At 40.9% G+C, this 10,862-nt stretch overlaps 1 protein-coding gene across 2 annotated transcripts in view; it reads right to left on the bottom strand.

Annotated features, from left to right (window-relative positions):
• The window catches only part of PDE8B (phosphodiesterase 8B), a 194,843-nt gene that overhangs the window by 116,031 nt on the left and 67,950 nt on the right, over positions 1 to 10,862 (bottom strand). The window lies entirely within an intron of this gene.

Here is a 10,862-nt window from a genome sequence, read left to right as displayed (position 1 = left end):
CAAACATTTATTCACAAAGATATATGCACCCCTATGTTTATTGCAACATTATTCATGGTGGCCAAGACATGGAAACAACTGAAGTGTCCTTCAATAGTTGATTGGATAAAGAACACATGGTACATATACACAGTGGAATACTCCTCAGCCAGAGGAAAAGATGGAATACTGACATTTGTGACAACAGGGATGGACCTTGAGAATATCATGCTAAGCAAAATAAGTGAGTCAGAAAAAGTTAAGAATCATATGGTTTCACTCATATGTGGGATATAAAACTGAAAGTAACAAATGAACAAATAAAACAAACAAACACACACACATAAACTCATAGACATAAACAGCAGCATGGTGGTTACCAGAGGGAAGGGGGTTTAGGGTTAGTCATAGGTAAAGGGGCCAAATATATGGTGACAAAAGATGATTTGACCTTGGGTGGTGAGCACACAATGCAATACACAGATCATGAATCACAGAAATGTATACTTGAAACCTATATAATCTTATTAACCAATGTCACTCTAATAGATTTATTTTTTAAAATGTAAGCTTACATTCTGGATATGAAGTGGAGAATGTGTTTTCTAACCAGAAGAGCAAATCCAGATGTAAAATCCCTGCCAAATAAGCGTATGAAATTTTGCAACCTTTGCTGTTGCCACTATTAGGAGATGCATTTGGAAGGAAGCTACAATGGAAACAGAAACAATAAGCACCCAGAATCCAGAAATGAGCTTCCTGCAGAGAAGATGGTTTGAATTTTTGCTTTCTGACAACACCAGGCATAGATAATAGGTGTTTTCTACAAATACATTGCTAAAGGCCATCTGACCAATTTCATGCTAATATAAATCTCATCTCTCAAAGATGACCTTATAAAAGGGAAATACATATGTAATTTTATAACAAGATTAATGCCTGGGTTGTGGGCTCGATCCCTAGTCTGGGGCATGCAGAAGGCACCAATAAATTATTTTCTCTCATCACTGATGTTTCTATCTCTCTCCCCCTCTTCATTCCTCTCTGAAATAAATTTAAAAAATTTTAATGGGCAGATCTGAATAAATATTATTTTCCAAAGAAGACATATAAATGACCAACAGGCAATTAAAAGTTCCTCAACATCGCTAATCATCAGGGAAATGCAAATCAAAACCCACAATGAGATATCACCAGACACCTGTCAGAATGCTAGTAGCAAAAAGACAAAAAAACAACAACAACAAAAACAAGTGTAGGCAAGGATATAGATAAACGGAACTCTTGTGCACTGTTGGTGGAAATGAAAATTTGTGCAGCCACTATGGGAAACATTACTGAGGTTCCTCAATAAGTACAAAATAGAACTACCATACAATCCAGCAATTCTACTTGTAGGTATTTATCTGAGAAAACAAAAATACTAATTAAAAATATATATGCACCTCTATGTTCAGTGCAGCATTATTTACAACAGACTGGTAGTAGTAAATACCTTTGGGGATGTCCAGCTAGAGCTACCTGCCTGCCCATTTTTTCCCACTTCCTTCCACCTATTCTTGATTCTACTCCTTCTGGCTTCCTCCTGGACAATGCCCTGTTCATTATTCCCACTTTTACTAATATTTCCAACATTGCTCTTCTCTGACCTCAAAAACATTTATCTTTTATAACCTAAAACATAAACTATCCCTGTGACTTTCAGTCACTACCTTCTTTGTTTCACCGTTCAACTTGAAATTTGAAAGGTTCCTCAACATGTCTTTGGCTGCACATCTACACCCCCACCACCCACCACACTCTCAACTGTCCACCACTGGTCTAGGAATAAGGAAATCCTATGGTCTCTTATGAATTATTCTCCTTTCCTTCTTGCTTCAGGTGGCCCATCACTGGAGTGACCGAGGAATAGGCAAGCCAAAGGCCGGGCCTGGCCATTTAAATGCAATCTTGCACATTCTCTTACAGTTTTAAGTTCCTTCTACTGGGAGTTTGGTCAATGTCCCCATGTTCCATGAGCAGTGCTATGTCCCAGGGCTGACTGAGTCCTGAGACAACAGTGAGAGGTGAGCCTGTGCTCCACACTGGGAGGGTACTGTTTCCAGGAGATGTTTAATTCCTGTGACCTCGAGCCCTAGCTCCTATCTGGTGGTGAGGTGAGTGCGGGCAAAGGACTAAAGCCACTCCTAGAGAACACCTGGACCTGCCACCCACCTCAGAGAGATGCGGTGTCTATGGTTAGTTCTTCCTTCTGCCGAAGCAGTTCTCCACACTGCCCAGCGGAGGGGGCTCTCCTCGTCCCCCATTTGGTTGGATGTGGGGTCAAGGCTTAACAGCAAAAGCCGTCAACAGTCACTACCCTCGGTGCACATATGTCCTCTGAGGACCGTATCAAGCAGGGTGGCTAATTAAGCTCAAGATCAGAAGCTCCAGGATCCCTCATTCAAATACCATCACCATGTCACCACATTTCTTAGCAGGCACTAGCTCCCGTGCAAAGAGCACACAATAGAGGTGGGAGTGAAGATGGTAAGAGAGAACACAGGAGGAAATGAGACGCTGAAAACACAAAGGCAAATGAAGCTGTTTAATGGTTCGTGGTAGTGACAGTCCTTTAGCCAAATTGCCTCCCCATTCCTAATGCCCAGTCACCCTTCCATCAGGACAACCACTCAGCCAACTTGGCATGTCAACCTGCTCTGTTCAGTAAGGTGATCTCTTCAAGGAATCTGCGGATTGTTTATGTGTTTCAGGAAACAACTTACTGTAATTGTGGATGAAATAACTTTTCATATTTCTGTAGACAATTCATTACTCACAAAGACACTGCCCTCACCTGAACTCTTTCTTCTGACTGCTTTGGTAAGCTCTCTTTGTAATCATTTCACATCGCAGAAGAAACCTTTTGAAAGTTGACTTAATCGCAACCCATCCTCTGGGGAGTGGGTCGCCCTGATGACTGATAAGGCTTGTGAGAAACCTTGATTAAGATCTCGGTTAGGATCAAGAACAGGGAGCCATGCCAGAGTCAATGCGGGATGAGACACAGGACAGCAGCTTCAAAGTTGGCCAGGCACAGTGAGGGCTGTTTGGCCTGCTTCAGCCTCCAGGAAGGATTCCTGTCCCACCACCCCCTACCTCACTCGCTGCTGAGATCTGCCAGGTTGGGAAAACAGCAGCCTTCCTTCCAGCTGTGGCTCCCTCAGTGGAGAGGGAGCCACAGACAGCAAAAATGAGGCTATACTCTCATGGGAATCCACTGTGCAATGTTTTTCTGCTATTTTTAATCATGATGCGAAATCTCCAGGATGTGGGAAGAGGGGACTGAATCACTCAATTGATCAACAAGTAACTGAATGCAGGCAAACCCATCAGTGGGCCTATCGGCTACTAGAACATGAATCAAATTCCATGATGAGTATATACATTTTGATGTGTTATATTTTATCAATGTTTTGCAATAATTATCCCTTAATGCCCACCAAACTTTCTTATTCAGGAAGACTCTTTAGAGACAAAACTCAGAAAATGAGGACTAAAACCATAAATCCCCTACAGAGATTTGTGAGTGTTATACTCTTCCTCAGCACATTCAAAGGTTTCTACATTGGAAACGGTGACATGATTTGCTTGTGTGGAAATAGTGTACTAAACACAGTCTTTCAGCTTTTGAAATCTTATTGTTTTTTTAAAAAAATATATTTTATTGATATTTTACAGAGAGGAAGGGAGAGGGATAGAGAGCCAGAAACATCGATGAGAGAGAAACATCAATCAGCTGCCTCCTGCACATCTCCCACTGGGGATGTGCCCACAACCCAGGTACATGCCCTTGACTGGAATCGAACCTGGGACCTTTCAGTCCACAGGCCAACGCTCTATCCACTGAGCCAAACCGGTTAGGGCTAAAGTCTTATTGTTAATAATTTTCTCTAGATTTACAATGTTGTGTAATTCAATGCCCAATAAATCATTCTTTTCTAAATTCTACTGTGACATGTATTTTTCCCATTGCGAATGCCTAGTAAATAAAAAGAAACATGTCATACATTTACTATGTCCTGTGAAAATATTACAGAGAGAAGCTTGAAGACAAGCCAAGTTCTCCACTGATTTTAAGTCTGGTTCAATGTTTAAAATAAAATCCTTGAAGATGACTTTGACTAGGTTTTCAAAAGTTCAACTCAACACTACATAATATTTATAATTTGTCATGAGGAATTCTCCAGAAGAAACAGATCCAAGAAATAATAAGCCCTTTGCTTTCTCCTGGGGGGCTGAAGGCAGGTCCCACATACTTGAAAAATTTATGAGGCTAGGAAGAGAGATGCAGTTGATGCTCATTATTCACAGTAGCTATGTTCTGCAAAGTCACTGCGCACGCTGAATTAATAAATACTGAACCACTGCTGCTAGGAGGAATATAGGGATAGGTTCCTATAAACCTTTGGTCACAACATTTTTTTCAACGGATCAACACATAACCTTTCTTTTTTAATGTGTGTTTTCTGTTCAAAGACATCTTGTTTAATACATTGTTGATTTATTACCAGTGAACTCAGGGCCAAGTGCACTGTAACTCAGGCCTGAACAAGGCTTATCTAACTCTCCTATTTTCTTTGTAAGGCACATCACAGCTTTCCCGGGTAGGAACAATAGACAGCACCTCAGCGCTACGCTTGGGGCCCATTTTACACAGTGAATTCAAAAGCACAAATTGGTGGAAAACCTTACACTAAACAGATTGTGAGAAAAGGACCCTGATTTACAGCCTAAGAGCTGAGGTTCTTGTCCGACCTCAGCAGGGACATTCACATCGGATGATTCAAGTTTTTCACTGTTGTTCCCTTGTCCACAAATGACCACAAAGCTCTGTGAGTACTGATTTGGGGGTTACAAATAAATTTTAGGGAACAGGCAAATCAAATACAGAACACACTAATGAGGACGGACTGTACCTCTCTTCCCCATCACGGAAAAAGCTGCCACGCGGCAGGCTACTCAAAGGCATGAAGCCCTTCGGAAGATCACCCCACCACGCTGGCGGGATGTGCCTTTATTCCTGAGCAGCCTGGTCAAGGCAGAGCTGGACCTGAGCTCTGCCAAAGGCCTCAGGAGCGGGGCAGTATTCCCTCCAGAAGAGGTTCTTCCACCTGTTCCCTAGAAAAGAAGGGGCAATAAAGAGACCATGCCCTGTCAACACATTTTCATTAAGGACAATTTGAATGATCTCAGAAGAGCTTGCAGTTTAAACTTCAGCCCATTTTCCCTGCAGGATATTTAATGGTGAGAAAAGTGCCTCTTTATCAAGCATTTTGCCTTTTCTAATTAAATTCTGGAAGAAAACTCAGAGTTCCTCTCCTGGTACTTCCTGAAGTCTGAACAAACAAGATGACCCCACGTGGTAGAGCGCCCAGAGAGGGAAGGTACCTCTTAGAAGCGCCACCTAACTACATCAATCATGAGATTTTTCAAAAGGCCTACAATTCTGGAGAGAATAGACAGTGATATTTTCTCATGGAAGTTTTAAAAAAATTCAAAGGTGGTTTCAATGTTTGTTTGTTTTTTAAGCCATAAAATAAGAACATTTGAAAATACAGTTAAGTTCTCTCCCGCTCCTTCCTCCCTCCCACTCTCTCTAGAAATCAATGGAAAAATATCCCCAGGTAAGGATTAAAAAAAGATAAAAACAAAACAAAAGTGACTATAAAGGTTATTAGTTAAATATCTCCGTGTTTCAAATATATCTGTACAATGTGTCTTTTCTACTAGTAACAAAGGTTGGCTTGGTTCACAGGAATCATGGATTACAAAGTAAATTAGAAGGAAAAACCAGGTGCTCAATACATGAAATCATAAGTCAACTAAAACAAACAAACAAACAAAAAAAAAAAACCGTTAAGCCCAGCCTGTGTTGCTCAGTGGTTGAGCACTGACCTATGACCAGTAGGTCACAATTTGATTCCTGGTCTGGGCACATGCCCAGGTTGCAGGCTCAATCCCCAATAAGCATGTGCAGGAGGCAGCCAATCAATGATTCTCTCTCATCATTGATGTTTCTATCTCTCCCTTCCTCTCTGAAATCAATAAAAATGTATTTTAAAAAGAAAAAAAATCAGTTAAAAAACATTGCAAGGAGCACAGAATTGTTATATTAAAGACATTGATGAATTAGTTACTATAATTGAACCAAAAACAAAACAAAAGAAAACCCACAAAACCCTCAGCTCTGAGCTTTCCAGCAGCAACGAAAAAAGGGAAACCTTGTGATACATGGTTTTCATTAATAGACAAAAGCCAGCACACCAGCTCATCCAATCTAGAAAAAATACATTTTATGGGTAGTAACGCGTGAAGCGCCACGCCTGTTTTGTCTTCCTTTCCATTTAGCCCGCGATATCCATTTCACCGATATGCTGGTGGCACCAGTGACTGACCGGTCCGGACGGAAAGTACAGTGTCAGTCACTGGTGACTGAATGGCGCTTAACGTGTTAAAGTCCAACAGATATTTATGGTGCCAACACCACTTTTATTTCTGATGCCGTGGTTTCTGGGTCAGCCTATGTTCTCTATGGCATCACCCTAGCCAGTCGATAAGAATATGGGAGCTACTGCTAGCCCCATGAGTCAACTGCCATTGTGACAGGAGAGAGGGCTGGCGACTCCCTCACTCGACAGCTTACACGAACACTATCATGTGGTCACTAACTATACTGAAAAAGAAATAAGGTGACAAAAATCTGTAAAACCTGAAGCAACCAGGAGAGGCCCAGGAAAAAGATGCACGTTAATGCCAAAATACTGTCCCTGGTAACCAAACCACAGTAAGAGCACAGATCTGAGGAAATGTCCTGTTACATATTTGCTCCAGAGAGCAAATATTATTTTACCTACTGAACAAAGTTGAGCTACTGCTGTATCTCACTATTAAGAGTGATAACGTAATTGTAAAGTGGTTTTATAGGCCTTGATGCCTTTCAAAATGAATGGAGGTGTGATCATTAGAAACAGTAATAACTACCAGCAGGACATTGTGATAAACCCGGATATGTTTTCCTGTTGAATTTCCTGACAATGAGCTCCATGACCCCAGATGTCCCCTGCTGCCCCTCTCCTGCTGCCCGGAGCAGGCCCCCATTTCCCAGAGTTCTAGATTAACCAACTTCCTGGTAGCTCGGGATACTCACACCCGATTCATACCTGATGTAATTAATAAGTGCTCACTTTCAGTCTCAAAACTGTCCCCACTGTAAGAAAAAATTACATAATAACAAGTGTTGGGGGGAATGGGGAGATACTGGAACCCTCATGTATTGCTGATGGGAATGAAAATTTGTACAGCCGCTTTGCAGAACAGTCTGGCAGTTCTTCAAAAGGTTAAATGCAGAGTTACCATATAAGCCAGCAATTCCGCTCCTAGGTATATACCCAACAAAAATTAAGGCATATGTCCATATACTGGTAAGCTTGTACATGAATGTCATCATTTTCAATAGTAGCCAAAAAGTAGAAACATCCCAATTGTCCATCAACTAACGAATGGATAAATATGATCTACCCACACAATGGAATATTATTTAGCCATAAAAAGGATGAAGTATTAATACATGCCACACATGGGTGAACCTTCAGAACATGCTAAATGAAAAGAGCCAGACACAAAAGGTCACATACTACATCAGTCCATTTACATGCAATCTCCAGAATAGGCACATTTATAAAGACAGAAAGAAGATTTGTGTTTCCCTGGGCTGGAGGGTGGTGGTAGTGAGAGGAAACAGGGCAGTGATAGCTAATGCCTACTGGGTTCCTTTTCAGGTGATAAAGGTCCTAAAATTGACAATGGTGATGGGAGCAAAACTCTGGGAATACACTAAAAACTATAGAATTGTACACTTTAAATGAATGCATTGTATGGTAAGTGAATTATATTTCAATAAAGCTGCTAGAAAAAGAATAATAATCATATAATAATATAATAATAAACCCCATGAGAAAATTGGTTATATGGTCACGCTACAGAAAACCAAGTACCAGGTACTCTGACACCAATGGGGAAGAGGAGGCTTGGAAACCTTTAGCAGTGACCTGGTGAAACCGCCTCCACTTTAGTAAAGCATGTGAATAAGCTAATTACCATATTTAAATCATCCAATTTTGATGGGTGGGAAGAGAAGCAGAATGATAGGTTCCTGTAATTTAGTCTTTCAGAAGAGAAGAATCAAGTTTGTTCTCTGTGAAAAATTACCAGAATCTACAACAGCATTTCAAATATAAAGCTTAGTACTAAAGAGTAAAAACTTTTATTCACTTAAATATGATAAAAATAAAGGTTTCTGTTTACTTAAATATGTTCCAAGAAAGCACAGAGACATTAGAATATATTATTTAATCTACTGCAAGATCAGCATTTGAGTAAAATTTCATACTGATCTTAAATCACGAAAGACTAAACATTTTTCTATTCTCTGACCAAAAGGTATTCTGCCCTCAACTCTCACTGAGTCTATGTCCCCCATTCTACTTGCCACTGATCATTCCAAAGCTCCCCTTGCTGGCCTCTGCATGATCCACGAATCATTTTGCCTTGTTTCCCCATCTTGCTTCTATTGGGGTGAAAGTTTACTACACTGTCTTAGAAGCACATATCTGAGAGTCAACTCAGTTGATGTCTATGAAGTAACAACCATGCATATTCCAATTACTCTGCAGAAGAGCCTCTAAATATTACTATTATAATGTGTGGTGGTGGGAGGGAGAAGTCTTCTGTTGAAGATTTTATATCCCAGGTCAAGTGAAGTAAAGAACCAATGAGTACTAGTCCTTGTGAAGTCAGCTGAGAGTGTCTAAGTGGGTGGAGCAGTCCTGTGGTTCGCAAAATAGATTTGGGGAAAGAAATCAAGTGGCACCTTCGAGTCTGTCTGGCCTCCCCTGGAGGATCTGTCATGACGGGTTCCTGTCACCAGTGCAGTCAAACCAGAGCAGAAAACCAGAGGTCACAGCTAATTCCATATATGGCATACCAAAGGTGATGCAAGGGACCACACTAAACACAGTCAAAGCAATGTCTTCTGTGCACAATCCTGGATGCAGACACACAATTGACACACCTGATACCGAGGGACAACTAGAAAGTATGGAAATCAGTCTTTGTGTAAGGGTATGTCATCAACCCTGTTCCTTTCTCCTCTTCATAATCGTGTGCTTTAAAAATGAACGCCAGCTTGATGCCTCCAGCATAGATGAATTCTTCAATATTTCAGTGTGGGTACAAAGTGAGAGAGGCACCTCTCTCAGTTTTATTTTTGAAGGGGCAATTGTGACAAGCTAATCAATGACCAAAAAACATGTTCAAAAACACGTGGAGGCTCCCCATCTCCCTTTGTCTCGATGGTCTCTACTCTGTCTGTCCTCATATTTTTCTCTCTTTTTTTTTTTGCCCTTTTCCCCCCCTCATCAGTTGCTTTCACTAGCCCCACCACCACTCCCACACGTAGGATTTTTCCATCTTAACTGGCCACACTATAGACATGAAGTATATTGCTACTATTTATACTTTATAACGTGAATAAAGACATGTGGTTTCTGCTACTATTTTTAAGGCAGTGTTCTCATTAAAAAATGTTTTTCATGTAGAAAAAATGTAGCCCAGCTTATTTTATCCTGCGCAAAGATGCAGAGAAGGTCCCGGCCAGGTGACTCACTTAGTTGGAGCATCGACCCATACACCAAAAGGTTACAGGTTTGATTCCTGGTCAAGGCACATGGAAGGCAACCAATCAATGTTTCTCTCACATTGATGTTTCTTTCTCTCTCGCTTCTTCTCTTTCTAAACTTAATAAAAACATATCCTAGGGTGAAGATTAAAATTTAAAAAAAGATTCAGAGGGGAAAATAGGAGGGATATCACTGGAATCCTCTTAGCACCTGGCAGGTCCAGGCATGTGGGGCAAACCCACTGACCCACCATCAGATCAGTCCCATGAGGCAGAAGGGGTATTTAGCAATGAACGTACTGATACCCTCTGATGTGTGAAGAGGCCTGACAGTCTTGTTAATAGCTATCAATTACACTAAACCTAGAGATTAATTAAAAACAAAATGGCATAATTGGGAGCAAAACATAAATAAGTGTGGTCCCCAGAGTCTTGCCAAACTATAGTAATCAATGCTTAATTTCACTCACAACTGATTTCCAATAAATCTCAATCTGCACTAAAAATAAATGCTTTAACCGCCCTTTCACTTCCATCTCTCAAAGGGCCTGGGTTTAGATGCAGGACAAGAGCTGCTCTTTCTTATTATCTTTTCTGTCTCCGTGGAGACCACATTCCTCCCCATCACACCTGTGTGTATGGTAAGCTAAGCTCCTTTCGGAAGGACTGCAGGCTGGTTTTGTTACTGCCATAGAATAATTCTAACAGGATAGCTTATAGCTTCTGACTTTTTTTTGAGCCATGCGACTTTTTTAACTTTTCAAGATGCCAGGCGATTTTTATTTCCAGACATTTAAAAGCAACAGAATACAACTACCTTTTAAACAGACTCAATCGGTGGTCTCTCCATAATCTGGCAGAAATGAAGGGTAGTCCTGACCAATTGTTCCTAATTTGTTTTTCCATTTTCAGTCAGTTTTAGAACATGGATCATTTAATTTATTTATTATTTATTTGTTTGTTTGTTTTTAATCCTCACCCGAGGACATTTTTCCATTGATTTTTAGAGAGAGGGGTAGACAGAGGAAAGATGGGAATATTGATGTGAGAGAAACACATCGATCGATTGGTTGCCTCCCGCATGCGCCCTGACCAGGCCTGAGCCAGGGAGGGAGGAGCCTGCAACTGAGGTGCGTGCCCTTGACCAAAATCGAAACCAGAACCC

The sequence above is a fragment of the Myotis davidii genome, unplaced genomic scaffold, assembly GCF_000327345.1.
Source record: "Myotis davidii unplaced genomic scaffold, ASM32734v1 scaffold44, whole genome shotgun sequence".
Lineage (NCBI taxonomy): Eukaryota > Metazoa > Chordata > Mammalia > Chiroptera > Vespertilionidae > Myotis > Myotis davidii.
The sequence above is the reverse complement of the archived record's forward strand: the minus strand, read 5'-3'. Positions and strand labels throughout refer to the sequence as shown.